Genomic DNA, 19012 nt, shown 5'->3' on the forward strand with positions numbered 1-19012 from the left:
TCCTCAATCTTTGCACATCCCCAATTCTGGACATTCCACCTGTCACTTTAATTTCATGTTTCACGTATCTTGTTGTGTTTTATGACTGTTGGCAGACTGTTGGCAGATCAATTTCCCTCCTGGGATAAATAAAGTTCTGTCGTATCGTGTGCCTGTACCTGAGACTTGATGCAAAGTTGCTGCCTCACAGCGCCAGAGACCCGGATCTGATCCTGACCTCGGGTGCTGTCCGTGTGGAGTTGGCACGTTCTCCCGTGGGTTTCCTCCAGGTGCTCCAGTTTCCTTAAATCCCAAAAGACGTGCGGGTTTGTGGGTTAATTGACCAACGTAATTTGCCCTTGTGCAGGGAGCAAATGCAAAAGTGGGAGATCATAGAACTAGTGTGTCCAAGTGATCGATGGTCAGCGCGGACTCGATGGGCTGAAGGGCCTGTTTCCAGGCTGTATCTTCCAGTCAATCAAAATGACAATTTCTACACTATTGATGTCAAATGTTTAGAAGTCAGATCATAGTAATTTCATTTATTAAAACTGAACATCATTGTGCTAACAGTCACACCCAATGAACTCGTATTTGGCATGAAGAGTTTTACTTTGGAGTCTGAACAAAGAACTTGGTGATAAAATTTGCCTTTGCAACATCTAGTTCGTTAGTTTCGTTTATTGTCACATGCACCAAAGTAGAGTGAAAAGCTTTAGTCAGAGTGCTACCCAGTCAAAGAAAAGACTGTACACGAATACAATCAAACCATCCACAGTGCATTGACAAATGATATATGGTCCAACATTTAATGCAAGATATAACAAGATACAAGTAAGAAGATATAACAAGGTTTAAGTACACAACAACAGTGTATCAGATGTTGATTTTAACCCCAAGAATTTCCTTTTTTTTTCCCCCCTATTCTCTTTGTTCTTTCAGCAAAAGCCAACTTCAGCTTGGTCTCCAACCAGTGTTAGTTTGTTCATTTTCATAAGTTATGGAAGTAGAATTAGGCCATTTGGCCCATCGAGTGTACGCCTTTCAATCATGGCTGATTTTTCTCTCCCTCTCAACCCCATTCTCCTGCCTTCTCCCCGTAACTTGGACACCCTTGCTAGTCAAAAATCGGTCAATCTCCGTCTTGAAAGCCCCTGATGTCTTGGCCTTCTGTGCCAGAGCGGCAGTTTGCCGACTTAGTTGGCCGTTTTGGGTGAAAGGAAGGGTTTGCTCTGCATGGGTGTGTTGCGTACAGTTTACTGTGCACCACAGGAAGTGGTGCAAAGGTGCCTCTTCAAAAATAACAGCAATGCAGCAGCAAGGCTGATTAGTTTCTTTTTAGTTTTAAGTTTTAGAGAGACAGAGTGGAAACAGGCCCTTCGGCCCACCGGGTCCGTGCCGACCAGCGATCCCCGCACATTTACACTATCCTACACCCACTAGAGACCATTTTTTTTTACATTTACCAAGCCTATTAACCCACAAACCTTTGGAGCATAGGAGGAAACCGAAGATCTCGGAGAAAACCCACGTAGGTCACGGGGAGAACGTACAAACTCCCTACAGACAGCACCCCTAGTCAGGATCGAACCCGGGACTCCAGCACTGCATTCGCAGTAAGGCAGCAACTCTACCGCTGTGCCACCGTGACCACCAATAAATAATTATCAGGTTTTAAAGGCAAACTTCAATTTTAAAAAGTTGTTTCTGGAAGATTACTGTAAACATATGTTACAGTGGAGTTTCTATGAAAGGTACAGAAGATTATCATACAACATTATTCATTGTCACAGATGGCTGTGGAGGACAAGTCAATGGATATTTTAGATAGATTCTTGATGTACAGGTGTCAGGGGTCATGGGTACTGATTGAGAATGATCAGCCATGATCACATTGAATGGTGGTGCTGGCTCGAAGGGCCGAATGGCCTACTCCTGCACCTATTGTCTATTGTCTATTGAGAAGGCAGGAGAATGGGGTTAAGATGGAAAGATAGATCAGCCATGATTGAATGGCGGAGTAGACGTGATGGGATGAATGGCCTATTTCTGCCTCTATCACTTATGTTTAGTTTTGCTTAGAGATACAGTAGGAAAATAGGCCCTTTGGCCCACCCGAGTCCACGCCAACCATCGATCGCCCATTCACACTAGTTCAATGTTATCCCACTTTCCCATCCACTTCCAATACATTAGGGGCAATTTACAGTGGGCCAAATAACCGAAAAACCCGCACGTCTTTGGGGTGTGGGAGGAGACCGGAGCATCTTGGGGAAACTCACAAGATCACAGGTAGATCGTGCAAACTCCACACAGGCAGGCAGCAGCCGAGGTCGGGATCGAACCCGTGCTTTTGGCATGGTGAGGCAGCAGCTCTACCAGCTGCAGCACCATGCTACAGTGATGAGGGGAACAATTTTGTTATCATTTGTCTTTTTTACGTCATTCAGTTTGTTTATTTAAAAAGTAATAATTATGGGTGAAGCTCCAGAGATTTTATCTTTTCCATGGGATAGTTTGTAGAGATGGCAGTGCCAAATAACAGGATGGCACTTGGAATTCAGTGGCATCCCAATGGACGCTTACTACCTGCTATTACGCAATCAATTTGTTGTGTGAAGAGTGTTTGAAGGCTGTAAATCTAATCGTGGGGACAGAAGATGGTGAAGAGTAGAGGGTACACCTGCTGTCTGGCCTTCCTGTTCTTGTTTATAGACAATAGACAATAGGTGCAGGAGGAGGCCATTTGGCCCTTCGAGCCAGCACCGCCATTCAATGTGATCATGGCTGATCATTCTCAATCAGTACCCCTTTCCTGCCTTCTCCCCATACCCCCTGACTCCACTATCCTTAAGAGCTCTATCTAGCTCTCTCTTGAATGTATTCAGAGAATTGGCCTCCACTGCCTTCTGAGGCAGAGAATTCCACAGATTCACAACTCTCTGACTGAAAAAGTTTTTCCTCATCTCTGCTCTAAATGGCTTACCCCTTATTCTTAAACTGTGGCCCCTGATTCTGGACTCCCCCAACATTGGGAACATGTTTCCTGCCTCTAACGTGTCCAACCCCTTAATAATCTTATACGTTTCGATAAGATCCCCTCTCATCCTTCTAAATTCCAGTGTATACAAGCCTAGTCGCTCCAGTCTTTCAACATATGACAGTCCCGCCATTCCGGGAATTAACCTAGTAAACCTATGCTGCACGCCCTCAATAGCAAGAATATCCTTCCTCAATGTTTAATGTTAACTTGTCCTACCGTTTTTAATCGGAAAGGCACCAGAGATGACTTGTATTGGCCACACACTTGGTATGGTCAAATATAATGTGATTAGTTTAGTTTAGAGCGCGGAAATAGGCCCTTCGGCCCATCGAGTCCGCGCCGACCAGCGATCCCCGCACACTAACACTATCCTACACACACTAGGGACAATTTACAATTATACCAAGCCAATTAACCTGTATGTCTTTTGAGTGTGGGAGGAAACCCACGCAGATCACTGGGAGAACGTACAAACTCCGTACAGACAGCACCTGCAGTCAGGATAGAACCCAGGTCTCTGGCGCTGTAAGGCAGCAACTCTACCGCTGCATCACCGTGCTGCCTTATTGTGGGATGGCCAATATTTTTAAAGACCCATCCCTAATTGCCCTTGAATGATGTCACAAGTCAAGAGATTAGAATGTTTGTTAGTCAAATGCACCGGATATGAACTGGGATAATGACATTCTCACCTGCTGCAGTTTCACAGACACACTGGACAACAACAATAAATATACACAAAGTGTGGGGAAATCGCAGCAGGTCAGGCAGCATCTGCAGAGGGAGTGGATGGGCGGCAATAAAGTCCTGACTCGAAATGTCGTCGAACCATTCCCTCCGCAGATGCTGCCTGACCCGCTGGGTTACTCTAGCACTTTGTGTTTCGCTCAAAGTTTTAGCATCTGCAGTTTCTTGTGTCTCCCACGTTAAATATACAACGTGTTAGTCCAGTTCCTTGCAGTTTGGTAACTTGAATAATCAATGTGATGGCGTTTGGTCACATGTTATGGTTGTATCTGGTGATTCTCCCTGTGGTTTAACCCTTGCCTTGCTTCTTGGAACCTCTGATCCTGTGTCCAGGGGTTTCTTGATTGCAAATCCCTTGCGTTAACTTTGCTCGTCTGTTAACATAGTGCATAGAACAGTACAGCATGAAAACAGGCCCTTCGGCCCGCAATGTCCGTGCCTAACATCAGTTCAATTCACTTCAGTTTATTGTCACGTGTGCCAAGGTACAATGAAAAGCTTTGGCTGCGTGCTAACCAGTCAGCGGAAAAACAATAGTTGATTACAATCGAGCTATTCACAGTGTACAGATACATGATAAGGGAGTAACGTTTAGTGCAAGGTAAAGCCAGTTGCTGGGTGTTGCAGAATCTGAGAGGAGTTTAAGATCACTGGACAGATCTGAGAGGAGTTTAAGATCACTGGACAGATCTGAGAGGAGTTTAAGATCACTTTTTCACCGCCGAGAGTTGTGAATTTGTGGAATTCTCTGCCACAAAAGGCAGTGGAAGCCAATTCACTGGATGGATTTAAAAGAGAGCTAAATAGAGCTCTAGGGGCTAGTGGAATCAAGGGATATGGGGAGAAGGCAGGCACGGGTTACTGATTGTGGATGATCAGCCATGATCACAATGAATGGCGGCGCTGGCTCGAGGGGCCAAATGGCCTCCTCCTGCACCTATTTTCTATGATTCTATGTTTCTATCATAGTTAAAGTAAGAAATGTTGCTGTCGGAGTAGAGATTTAAAAGTGTGGAGCAAGAGTAATGTGTGATTGCAGATCCACTTCTGTGACCAGCACACAAATAGTCGCCCGGGTTGGGCGCCATCTTGGAAGCTTTCACCCGCATATATGCCAGGACTATCTCTTATCTGCCTGCTGATAATCCATATCCCTCCAGTGCCTGCATATCCATGTGCCTGTGTAAAAGTATCTGAAATGCCACTGTCATGTCAGCTGCCACTGTTGCAACTGCCTCTACCACCCCCAGCAGTACGTTTACTGAAACTTCCTTTGGATTCCCCATTCCATACCTCCCTCAATAAGTCAGCCGTGATCTCGTTACTACCTTCCTTGTAATTGAGGCAGTGCAGCGTAGGTTCATGAGATTGATCCCAGGGATGGCGGGACTGTCATATGAGGAATGATTGAAAAGACTAGGCTTGTATTCACTGGAATTTAGAAGGATGAGAGGGGATGTTATAGAGACATATAAAATTATAAAAGGACTGGACAAGCTAGAAAAATGTTCCCAATGTTGGGCGAGTCCAGAACCAGGGGCCACAGTCTTAGAATAAAGGGGAGGCCATTTAAAACTGAGGTGAGAAGGAACTTTTTCGCCCAGGGAGTTGTGAATTTGTGGAATTCTCTGCCACAGAGGGCAGTGGAGGCCAAATCACTGGATGAATTTAAGAGCGAGTTAGATAGAGCTCTAGGGGCTAGTGGAATCAAGGGATATGGGGAGAAGGCAGGCACAGGTTACTGATTGTGGATGATCAGCCATGATCACAATGAATGGCGGTGTTGGCTTGAAGGACCAAATGGCCTCCTCCTGCACCTATTTTCTATGTTTACCACTCTTCTTGTGTAAAATAAATTATGTGTAACACCTCAGATATCCTTGCTCATATCTTTTGATAGAAAGACTTCCCACAGCTGTAATAAATTAGGTACTTGCTTAAACTATTGAAAGGCCTGGATAGAGTGGATCTGGAGAAGATGTTTCCATTAGTCATAGCCTCAGAATTAAAGGACGTACCTTTAGGAAGGAGATGAGGAGGAATTTCTTTAGTCAGAGGGCGGTGAATCTGTGGAATTCTTTGCCACAGAAGGCTGTGGAGGCCAAGTCAATCTATATTTATAAGGCAGAGATAGATAGATTTTTGATTAGTACAGGTGTCAGGGGTTATGGGGAGAAGGAAGGAGAAAGGGGTTAGGAGGGAGAGATAGATCAGCCATGATTGAATGGCGGAGTAGACTTGATGGCCCGAATGGCCTAATTCTGCTCCAATCACATGTTCTGATAAAGAAACCAGCTTGTAAAAGTGAAAAATAATGTTGATGTCGTCCTTTTCACCTTTCACGTACTTTTGCCTATTCAGTCACCTGAGCGGCACGGTGGCGCAGCAGTAGAGTTGCTGCCTTACAGCCCTTGCAGCGCCAGAGACCCGGGTCGATCCTGACTACGGGTGCTGTCTGTACAGAGTTTGTACGTTCTCCCTGTAACCTGCATAGGTTTGTAGGTTAATTGGCTTGGTAAAAATTGTTCCTTGTATAGGATAGTGTCAGTGTGCGGGGACCGCTGGTCGGCGCTGATCCGGTGGGCCGAAGGGCCTGATTCCACGCTGTATTTCTTAACTAGACTAAACCTAGCTACTCATAACAGCCACTAGGTGCCATTAGCATGATTTGTCATGGGTACGCACGATACTATCTAATACTGGCACCATAACGTTTCCTTCTGGGAATCATTTGGTGGAATGTGATCTATTTGGTAACTGTTCTATGCAGTTTGCCTGGGTCTGGTCTATTTGCTTTTGTTTGCAGCCTGCAACAAATGGAAATTTAGCTCCATCACTAATTCCCACAAATGCATTGAAGATTTCCTGACAGTAAATATGCTTTTTGCTTTTTCTTTTTCTGTGGGGCATGAAAGCTAATTTGGTAAATAATGAAGTTAATTTGAGTTAATCCCAAGAGCAGGAGAGAGAAAATGTAACAAAATTATATTGAACAGTGCGGAGGAAATCATGATCGGCATGCCAATGACTAAATTATTCATTGAAATATTGCTCAGTTTATCAAAAGAAGATGCCGAAAAGGAGCTGTGAGCCAGTTTTGAATCAGTTTTCCCTCGTTCAAAAGATGAATAGAGAATAGGTGCAGGAGGAGGCCATTTGGCCCTTCGAGCCAGCATTACATTTACAACGGTTTGCATGAAGACAAGGACATACTGTGAAGTATTTAACACATTTTAAATCCCTTTGGCATTGGTTCAGTGTACATCATCCAGAAAACATTAGTGGAGATTCTAAAAGCTAACAGGCCTTAACATGAAACAGGAGTTTGTGTGATTAGTGTTGTAGGCATGAAGTGTACACTTTGGGTATGACCACAGATACATTTTTTGAATCAACGTAGTTGGAAAAATCTGTAGCAAACTGAGAATTTATGTGGAACACATCTTTGCCATTTAACATAAGAAAATAACTGCAGATGCTGGTACAAATCGAAGGTATTTATTCACAAAATGCTGGAGTAACTCAGCAGGTCAGGCAGCATCTCGGGAGAGAAGGAATGGGCGACGTTTCAGGTCGAGACCCTTCTTCAGAAGAAGGGTCTCGACCCGAAACGTCGCCCATTCCTTCTCTCCCGAGATGCTGCCTGACCTGCTGAGTTACTCCAGCATTTTGCCATTTAACAGGTCAGACTACCAAAATGGACAAAAGCATTTATTGACAATCATCCCAAATAGTTTATATTTGGAAGTCCAAGTCTGTTGCTTGGGAGTTCAAGTCTGAACGGGGTACTGATTTTGGATGATCAACCATGTTCATATTGAATGGCGGTGCTGGCTCGAAGGGCCGAATGGCCTACTCCTGCACCTATTTTCTATGTTACTATGTTTAGAATTAACTTGTGCTTTGCTGCCCAGCATCTCACGCTGTGGTACACTAACAAAAGGAAGGGTATTATTGTCATGGGACTTAAATTGTGAATGCTATAACATTTAGCACTTAGCCGTTCTGATTTAAAAAAACATGCTATTGTTTATTCAAAGATTATGGATAACTTGAAGCAACTGCACAATCTTTCATTTATGAGGCAATTAATAATGATCAGAATCGAGTCGAGAATCTAGAGTGTTTTATTCTCATATGTCCCAGATAGAACAATGAAATTCTGCACTGTAAACAATAAAATGAACGAGAAAAAAAAGTTTGGAGCAGTATAAGTTCTTCGTCCCACAATGTCTGTGCCAAACATTTTTTGCACAAAAACTATAATGACATTTTACCGTTTGCCCATCTAGAGTCATAGAGTCATACAGCATGGAAACAGGCCCTTCAGCCCAACTTGCCCAGGCCAACCAACATGCCCCAAGTGGCTCTTGCCCAGAGTAGGGTAACCGAGGATCAGAGGACATAGGTTTAAGGTGAAGGGAAAAAGATTTAATAGGAATCTGGAGGGGTAGCTTTTTCACATAAAGAGTGGTGGGTGTATGGAACGAGCTGCCAGAGGAGGTAGTTGAGGCAGGGACTATCCCAACATTTAAGAACCTGGCAGGTACATGGATAAGACAGGTTTGGAGGGATATGGGACAAATGCAGGCAGGTGGGTTAGTGTAGCTGCGACATGTTGGCCGGTGCGGGCAAGTTGGGCCGAAGGACCTGTTTCCACAATGTATCGCTCTGTAATATATCAGTTGCCTACCATTTGAAAATATTAGGCTGCCAGAATTGGGTGCAATATCATGTGTTTGTTGCATTTGCTGGAGCTGGTCGCAGCTATGAAACCACAGTCCTCTCTCCGTTCCCAAATGCCTGGAATCGCTGCCAGTCTCCAGATAAAACTGGCTTTGTTGTCTTTTTCTCGCCAATGCCACTCTGATATGTACCAGTGAAACCAACGCGCCCACAACAACTATTTTAAGTGGAAGTTAGATTAAAATTCTGCAACTTAATCCACCAGCCACTCTTGAAGTAGAATCCAACCACCACATCACCTCCTTTCAGTGCGTAGTGCAGTTGTTACAATTGTGGACAGGCCTGGGCTATTATTAATTACAGTCCAGTTAAACAATTTGCGGCTTGGGATCAGGGTATCCTTAGTTTAGCTCAGTTTTAGTTTAGAGATACAGTGTGGAACCAGGCCCATTCGGCCCACCAAGCCCACAACGACCATCGACCACCCGTGCACTAGTTCTATCCTACACGCTAGGGGACAATTTTACAGAAGCCGATTAACCTACAAGCCTGCACCACTTTGGAATGTGGGAGGGAAGCGGAGAAATCCCACGCGGTCACGGGGAAAACGTGCGAACTCCGTCCGTACCGCACCCCTGGTCAGGATCGAACCTTGGCTGCCGGCGTCGTGAGGCAGCAACTCTACCGCTGCGCCACTGCGTTGCTCGATGCTACTTCAGTATCAGTTGTAAGTCTGAAGAAGGGTCTCGACCCGAAAAACGTCACCCATTCCTTCTCTCCCGAGATGCTGCCTGACCTGCTGAGTTACTCCAGCATTTTGTGAATAAATCGATTTGTACCAGCATCTGCAGTTATTTTCTTATACTTCTCAGTTGTAAGTCACTTCAGTCATTTATGTCTTTTTTTGTAAACCTCGTTTCTCTTGAACCTATATTTAGGTTTAGTTTAGAGATGCAGCAGGGAAACTGGGCCCTTCAGCCCACCACCGCCCATTCACACCGGTTCTATGCTGTCCCACTTTCTCATCTACTCCCTGCGCACTAGGACCAATTTTACAGAGGCCGCTTAACCTACCAACCACACACATCGTTGGGATGTGGGAGGAAACCGGAGCACCCTGGAGGAAATTCACGCAGTATTTTGATCACTGCAAGGAATAGTCAATTAGTGATATCTTGTCGGTCTCACTTGCAGTAGTCGCGGCTATCCCGCGAGGTCGAGGATGATGCTGTGCCTTCCGTTGTTTTTATGAACTCTCAGATGGCTTATGAGCCCAATCCTGGCTTTTGAAGTTTTGTGCTGCTCACAGAATGAAGACGTCTGTGCGTGTGTCTGTTTAACATGTACTTGATGTTGCACTCCAAGAAGCACACGGTCCTTCACAAACCAATCAACTAATTCCAATGGCGAGGGAACCAAGATGATTGGAGCTGATAGATCTGTTGCAGCCTTCATCCGCATTCACAGCCGTTGAGTTCATGATAACTTTGTCCGCCTGGTCTGCCGTTGAAGTCTTGTATGTTGGATCGTTCTTAGTCTGGACCCTCATCCTCGACCTTACCGCCATGGGTGGCCCCACCGGAAGCTAGTGCTTCCGACGGCATCGTTCTCACAATCATGGGGGCACGCAAGGTGAACGATCCGACGAGTATATCCAAAGATCACTTGCAGAAAGTGAGGGATGTGGTTACTTCTGTAGGAATGTGCAATGATATTGCCATGTAACCCTGTATCCGATTACTTGCTTTTATTACATTTAAGGTGTCTAGACTAAACAATGAAAGGTGACCCAGCCTTGGAAATCAGATAGAGATGCTGGTGTGATATCCAGTCAAACGTTTAGCTTAACTTTTTTCTAATTGGATTGTTTGGTTTTCAGCACAGAAAATGTAATGAATTGCTTTAGAACAAGTGGCATTGTGCCCTGCGCGAAGACGTTCCAATTTATACAATGAGATTAGCTGTCCCTAGAAGAGTTCAAATCTACCGTTATCTCTGCTGGTGCCTGGAGATCTGGACCCGCGCAGCTGTGTTCATGTAAAAGGTGGTAAGAGTGGAGACCTGAGCGAAGAAAGTGTCCACAGAAAGCAATCCGGCCAACCAACATAATCTCTGAAGAAGGGCCTCGACCCGAAACGTCACCCACTCCTTCTCTCCAGAGATGCTGCCTGTCCCGCTGAGTTAAGGGCCTGTCCCAGTTAGGCGATTTTAAGGCGACTGCCGGCGACTAGGCTGTCACCGAACGTTGGCCAGGGTGGCGCGGGCATGATCGTGAGCTGTCTCCAGATAGAAATTTCTCGGCGACAGCTGGCTTGTCGCCAGGTATCGTAGCTTATTGCGGGCGCTGTCGCATGCTGTCCCCAGGTTTGCTAGGTTGTCGCAGATGCATTTAGAAGCACGTAATATTAAATTAAGAAAAGGCATTTGAAGATACCAGAAGATAGTTTTGTTTAACCAATTTATTTACCGTCAGGACATTTGACAGGTAGATTGGAGGCGACAGTTTGACGGTCAGGTAAGTGTGGGAATTTAGCGATGTTTCCGAAGACGCTGTAATCTCTTAGCCAGGTGCTAGTTTCTCAAAAAAAGTACCTTGTATCGACCTGACTCGGCATTGTCGTCGGGTAAAAGAAAATTTTGGCGATCAGCTACGACTTTGACAGTCGCCGGCAGTCGCCTTAAACATCGCGTAACTGGGACAGGCCCTTTCCTCCAGCTTTTTGTGTCTATCTTCAACATAATCTCTCCCTGACTGCCGGAGATTAATCTATTCATAACATATGTTTGGCATTGACACTAAACCTAGGTCAGTGTTGAATCCAACTCCACAAGTAAAACGGAACACGATATCACCCCTAGGATTCCTCGCTCTTTAACCGAGTGGCAGATTGTGGTCTAAGCGCAGATTTGAGTTGTGCTTACATTGCAATTGAAACATTGGGCAGGGAGAAGCTGCTTTGCAGTGACAATGCAAGTTTGGTTTTGTTTATTGTCACGTGTAGGCTAGTTGAGTATAGGAGCAAAGAGGTCCTTCTGCAGTTGTACAGGGCCCTAGTGAGACCGCACCTGGAGTACTGTGTGCAGTTTTGGTCTCCAAATTTGAGGATGGATATTCTGGCTATTGAGGGCGTGCAGCGTAGGTTTACTAGGTTAATTCCCGGAATGGCGAGACTATCATATGTTGAAAGACTGGAGCGACTAGGCTTGTATACACTGGAATTTAGAAGGATGAGAGGAGATCTTATCGAAACGTATAAGATTATTAAGGGGTTGGACACGTTAGAGGCAGGAAACATGTTCCCAATGTTGGGGGAGTCCAGAACAAGGGGCCACAGTTTAAGAATAAGGGGTAGGCCATTTAGAACTGAGATGAGGAAAAACTTTTTCAGTCAGAGAGTTGTGAATCTGTGGATTTCTCTGCCTCAGAAGGCAGTGGAGGCCAATTCTCTGAATGCATTCAAGAGAGAGCTGGATAGAGCTCTTAAGGATAGCGGAGTCAGGGGGTATGGGGAGAAGGCAGGAACGGGGTACTGATTGAGAATGATCAGCCATGATCACATTGAATGGCGGTGCTGGCTCGAAGGGCCGAATGGCCTCCTCCTGCACCTATTGTCTATTGTGTACCGAGGTACAGTGAAAAGCTTTTGTTGCGTGGTAACCAGTCTGCGGAAAGACAATACATGATTACAATGGAACCATTTACCGTGTACAGATACATGATAAGGGAGTAATGTTTAGTGCAATGTAAAGCCAATAAAGTCCGATCAAAGATAGTCCAAGGGTCACCAATGAATGAATGAATGAATGAATAAGTTTATTGGCCAAGTATGTGCACATACAAGGAATGTGCCTTGGTGCTCCCCTCACAAATGACAACACAAACATACAGTTAACAATTAAGAATAAAGCATAACCACATCAAAACAATAAGAATACAACATTACGGTCTAAACATGTGGGTGAAAATAAACCAGAGCAAAAAAGAGACTACAGACTTTGGTTATTGAGTAGAACTATCACTTGTGGAAAAAAAGCTGATTTTATGTCTGGCTGTGGCTGCTTTGACAGTCCGGAGTCGCCTTCCAGAGGGAAGTGCTTCGAAGAGTTTGTGGCCAGGGTGAGAGGGGTCAGAGATGATCTTGCCTGCTCGCTTCCTGTCCCTTGCAGTGTGCAGTTCGTCAATGGTGGTGGAAGGTTGCAGCCAACAAACTTCTCAGCTGTGCGAAAGATCCGTTGCAGCCACCGGATGAGGCAGATAGTTGTTCAAGACTGCTCTCTCTCTCTAGTTGGTGATGAGATGGTTCAGTTGCCTGATAACAGCTGGGAAGAAACTGTCCCTGAAACTGGAGGTGTGCGTTTTCACACTTATGTGCCTATTGCCCGATGGGGGAGGGGAGACGTACAAGTGAAAGTAGCATCTTATCATCAATGAATTGTAGAGATATACCGTATTTAACTTGGAAAAAAGGCCCTTTGGTCCATTGTGTCCATGCCAGCTGAAAAAGAACCATTGTGATTAATCTCAACTCATTCTGTCTCCTGCTCGTAGTCATCTAGATGGCAACATAGAAACATAGAAAATAAGTGCCGGAGTAGGCCATTCGGCCCTTTGAGCCTGCACCGCCATTCAATATGATCATGGCTGATCATCCAGCTCAGTAACCTGTACCTGCCTTCTCTCCATACCCCCTGATCCCTTTAACCACAAGGGCCACATCTAACTCCCTCTTAAATATAGCCAATGAACTGGCCTCAACTACCTTCTGTGGCAGAGAATTCCACAGACTCACCACTCTCTGTGTGAAGAAATGTTTTCTCATTTCGGTCCTAAAAGACTTCCCCAACATCGGGAACAATCTTCCCGCATCTAGGCTCTTCAACCCCTTAAGAATTTTATATGTTTCTATAAGATCCCCCCTCAGTCTTCTAAATTCCAGCGAGTATAAGCCTAGTCTATCCAGTCTTTCTTCATATGAAAGTCCTGCCATCCCAGGGATCAATCTGGTGAACCTTCTCTGTACTCCCTCTGAGGCTAGAATGTCTTTCCTCAGATTAGGAGACCAAAACTGTACACAATACTCCAGGTGCGGTCTCACCAAGGCCCTGTACAACTGCAGCAGAACCTCCCTGCTCCTATACTCAAATCCTCTTGCTATGAATGCTAACATACCATTCGCTTTCTTCACTGCCTGCTGCACCTGCACGCTTGCTTTCAATGACTGGTGCACCATGACACCCAGGTCACGTTGCATCTCCCCTTTTCCTAATTGGCAACACATCCAGTGCATGGACAGATGCCTTCTAAAAGTGATGGGTGTTCCTGTCCCCATCACATTCCTCGGCAGTGTCTTCCAAACTTCATCCTCACTACTCCACCACTTTAACTTTCCCAACTTCATCTGCACCAACAAATTTACATTTAAGACCAACCCATTGTTTATATCAATGAAACAATAAGCCAACCCATTACACACAACTCTTCGGGTACCAATATTCCCCTCCACCATTCTCCTGCTTCTTGCCACAGAGAAGGTTTAGGAACAAAGTCTCTTTGCCTTGGACCCCACTTGCTGTAATTAGAGTCATACAGAGTGAAACTTTCACCATTCGGTAAGTTTCAATGAGCCCCCCCCCCATCCTTCTAAACTCCAGCGAGTACAGGCCCAGTGCTGTCAAACGCTCATCATTTGCTAACCCACTGATTCCTGGGATCATTCTTGTAAACCTCCTCTGGACCCTCTCCAGAGCCAACACATCCTTCCTCAGATAAAGAGTCATGGAATGATGCAGTGTGGAAACAAGCAATTCGGCTCAACTTGCCCACACCAACCAACATGCCCCATCTATCTACACATGCCTGTGTTTGGCCCTCATCTCTCTACACCGGTCCAGATGTTTCTTAAACGTTGCGATACTATCCTCCACTAGTTGAGGTAGTGCCTCAACTACCTCCTCCGGCAGCTCGTTCCGTACACCCTTTGCGTGAAAATGTTGCCCCTCAGGCTCTTATTAAATCTTTCCCCCCTCATCTTAAAAACATGTCCTCTGGCTCTCGATTGCCCTACCCTGGGCAAGTCTACCCGATAAAACCCCTCTCATGATTTTGCACACCTCTGTTTTTAGTCTCCTTAATCTAGTTGAGTTTCTTTGAGCTATGTAATAAATAAAATCAATTTTTTTCGACCTAATCATTTCACCTGGAGGCCAATTTAAATGCTAAATATAATAGAGAATGATGGAATTCTTGGAAACTCTGCAATAAAGCACAACCCATCTCGACAAATATTATTCCATGATGGTGCCACAAGTTTGGAGATGAGCCTGGATGGGATAATAGTATTGAAAGCATTCCTACAGTCGATAAATAGGAGTCTGATGTAGCCACCCTTCTTATCCAGGTGTTCTAGGGGTGAGTGTTGGGCCAGGGAGAGGGCGTTCAGTTCATATGTTATAGGAGCGGAATTAGGCCATTCGGCCCATCAAGTATACTCTGCCATTCAATCATAGCTGATCTTTTTTTTCCTCTCAACCCCATTCTCCTGCCTACACCCCATAATCCCTGACATCCGTACTATAGACAATAGGTGCAGGAGTAGGCCATTCGGCCCTTTGAGCCAGCACCACCATTCAATGTGATCATGGCTGATCATTCTCAATCAGTACCCCATTCCTGCCTTTTCCCCATACCCCCTGACTCCACTATCCTTAAGAGCTCTCTTTTGAATGCATTCAGAAAACTGGCCTCCACTGCCTTCTGAGGCAGAGAATTCCACAGATTTACAACTCTCTGACTGAAAAAGTTTTTCCTCATCTCCGTTCTAAAAGGCCTACCCCTTATTCTTAAACTAATCAAGAATCTGTCAATCTCTGCCTTAAGAATACCCGAAGGTATCACAAAATGCTGGGGTAACTCAGCGGGTCAGGCAGCATCTCTGGAGAGAAGGAATGGGTGACGTTTCGGGTTGAGAACATGCTCCCTTGCCGCTCCCTCTCTGTGATTCAACTTGCCGCTCCTTAAGAATACCCGTTGACTTGGCCTCCACAGCCTCCTACTGTTGTGGCGTTAGGCAAACTGCGTTAGATCCAGGCTGCTTGGTAGGCTAGAGTTAATGCGTGCCATAACCAGTCTCCCGAAGCACATAAACCATTCCTTTGAGCTTTCTCATGTAATTTGCCTACACCATTGCTCCATTGACTGGCCTTTAATTACTTGATCTATCCCTTTATGCTTTCTCACGCACGTGGCACCACTTACTCCTGTTTAAACAGGATTTTTTTTACAAACTGTGCATAAGTCCATACTTGCTGTGTTTAAGTGGTATTTCTTTTCCTTAATTGATTCCAAAGATGAAGTAATTACTTCTTAAGTTTCCTCTACCTTTTAATCCTGCTCTCCGTTTTGCCTGAGTCAATGCAAAGCATCTCTCCACAACCACCTCATTGATTCCTCTTGTAATTTTAAAGCTTGTGTCACACACTTCCTCATCTTTTAATTAATGGGAACTAATTAGTTATTTTGCATGGCCTTCATTGATTTAAAGGTTTATGCCAATTTGTTAAGGGACAGCACCTCATATTTCGCTTGGGCAGCTTACAACCCAGCGGTATGAATATTGATTTCTCTATCTTCAAGTAACCCTTGCATCCCCTCTCTCTCCATCCCTCCTCCACCCTAGTCATACCAGCTTCCAAGTCGTCTTGTTAAGTCTCATTGTCTGCAACTCGTTTTCACCTAGCCCACAGCTAACAATGTTTCCTTTATCATTGTTACTTTTTTGCACATCTTTCTATATCTCTCTACATCCCCGTCTATGTCTCTCGTTTCCCTATCACCTGACTCTCAGTCTAAAGAAGGGTCTCAACCCGAACCGTCACCCATTCCTTCTCTCCAGAGATGCTTCCTGACCCGCTGAGTTACTCCAGCGTTTTGTGTCTACCAGTTTGTTAACCTTAATTTAACTTTATTCCATTTTTTCAATCTTTATTTATAGGTTTCCAGTTCTTAATCTTTTAGTGCTTGCATACTATTTTCGATATAAAATCCATAACTTCTGGCTAATTATAGTTTTAAAGAGACTGACAAGAAAATAACAGAGTAACACAATGGTAATAAAACTTATTTATCCTCTCTCCACAAACATACAAATGTTTCCTCTTGAAAACACTAAATGTTGTTGATATTATATTTTTGTGTTTTTCTAGAAAGCAGTTTCTGTGGCATTAATTGATGAGGAGACCATTAAGGTTTCACTGTAATGAGAAATAATGAGTGTTGCTAAGAAACAGTGTGACAAATAACAACGGTTAGCCCATCTTGATAACAATTCACACTCTGCTGGGGTTATTGCATGTTGAGTATCACGTTCCATAAAACCCTGTATGAATATGTTTCCTTTTATTGCTTGCAACTTACAGAACTGTATTATCTGTCTGAAGAAGGGTCTCAACCCGAAAACTTCTATCACCCATTCCTTCCATCCAGAGATGCTGCCTGTCCCGCAGTTACTCCAGCATGTTTGTGTTTGTCTTCGGTATAAACCAGCATCTGCAGTTCCTTCCCACTCTTTGCATGAAAGACATCAGGAGAACTGCATTATAGACATTGTGCATTGGAGAACCCAGAGGACATTGGTTTAAGGTGAGGGGGGAAAACATTTAATAGGAACCTGAGGGGCAACTTTTTCGTACAAAGGGTGGTTGGTGTATGGAACTCTGGTGAGAGGAAGTAGTTGAGGCAAGGTACTATCACAACATTTCAGAAACATTTGGAAAGGTACGTGAATAGGATAGGGTTGGAGGGATATGGGTCAAAGAGTTGTAAATCTGTGGAATTCTCTGCCTCAGAAGGCCGTGGAGGCCAATTCTCTGGATGCTTTCAAGAGAGAGCTAGATAGAGCTCTTGAAGATAGCGGAGTTAGGGGGTATGTCGAGAAGGCAGGAACGGGGTACTGATTGAGAATGATCAGCCATGATCACATTGGATGGTGGTGCTGGCTCGAAGGGCCAAATGGCCTACTCCTGCACCTATTGTCTATTGTCCAATGCAGGCAGTTAGGACTAATGTAGATGGAGCATGTTGGTCAGCGTAGGCAAGATGGGCCGAAGAGCCTGTTTTCCACGCTATATGACTCTATGACACTTTGACCAGATAGCTTTTATCCAAAGCACCATGGTGGATTTTTAAATTAAAAAAGAGACTGGGAATATAAATTATCGGAAATACCTGGAATAATTATTATAAATTATTATCACACACGATTGATCCATTTTTGGGAAGTCAAAGCAGGGTAGGACCTTCATAGTGAGCGGTGAAGCTCTGGGGAGTGTGGTAGAGCAAAGGGGACTATGATTAATACATAGTTTCCTGACAATGGAGTCACAGGTTGATAGGTTTGGGAAGAAGGTTTTTGGCATACTGACCGCATCAGTCAGGGAATTGAGTATTGAAGTTGGGACGTTATGCTACAATTGGCAAGGATGAGGGGGAGCTTTATTGAAACTTACCGAATAGTAAAATGCTTGGATAGAGGTGATGTGGAGAAGATGTTTCCCACGAGTGGGAGAGTCTGGGATCAGAGGTCATCGCCTCAGATTTAAAGGACGTTCCTTTAGGAAAGAGATGGGGAGCATTTTCTTTGGTCAGAGGGTGGTGAATCTGTGGAATTCATTGCCACAGAAGGCTGTGTAGGCCACGTCAATGGATATTTTCAAGACGGAGACAGAGAGATTCTTGATTAGTGCGGGTGTCAGGGGTGATGGGGAGAAGGCAGGAGAATGGGGTTGAGAGGGGAAGATAGATCAGCCATGATTGAATGGCGGATTGAATGACTTGATGGGCCGAATGTCCTGATTCTGCTCCTTTAACTTATGAACACACTCTAACGCTGGTTGAAGACTAGAGAGGTGAAGTTGGTCTTTGCTGAAAGAACAAAGGGGAAAAGGTTAAATCTTGGGCTTGAAACAGACAAAACTGTACAGATAATTGGTGAGACTGCACTTGTGTTCGGTTTTCCTCACCCTGCTGTTGGAAAGATGCCACCATTGGTGTCAATAGTTTGCTCAGTGTCGGAGCTGTAGATGCCTTCCACACTTCAAGTTACCAGTGGTGTGCCTGGCTACCACACAAGGCAGTAGGTGACATCACCATTAAGCTTGTTCAGTGAAGAACATGGACATTAAAGAGCGTCCCATTTAGGAATGAATGCCGAAACTAAATATTTATGTGTTCTTCCACGTCTGGATTCTTTCACTCTCCTGTTCTGCTTCTGGACCTACTGGAGTTAGCAAACCCACTTTGAGTATCTTTCCACCGAAGCAGCAAGTCAAAATATAAGAAAATAACTGCAGATGCTGGTACAAATCGATTTATTCACAAAATGCTGGAGTAACTCAGCAGGTCATCTCGGGAGAGAAGGAATGGGTGACGTTTCGGGTCAGAGACCCTTCTTCAGACTGATGTCAGAGGGGCGGGACAAAGGAAGGATATAGGTGGAGACAGGAAGATAGAGGGAGATCTGGGAAGGAGGAGGGGAAGAGAGGGACAGAGTAACTATCTAA

The 19012-nt window shown here is 44.7% G+C and overlaps 1 protein-coding gene across 5 annotated transcripts in view; it reads left to right on the plus strand.

Moving 5' to 3' along the window:
- The window catches only part of jade2 (jade family PHD finger 2), a 155360-nt gene that overhangs the window by 24233 nt on the left and 112115 nt on the right, over positions 1-19012 (plus strand). The gene's annotated exons all lie outside the window — the stretch shown is intronic.

Source organism: Rhinoraja longicauda, chromosome 14 (genome assembly GCF_053455715.1).
Source record: "Rhinoraja longicauda isolate Sanriku21f chromosome 14, sRhiLon1.1, whole genome shotgun sequence".
NCBI lineage: Eukaryota > Metazoa > Chordata > Chondrichthyes > Rajiformes > Arhynchobatidae > Rhinoraja > Rhinoraja longicauda.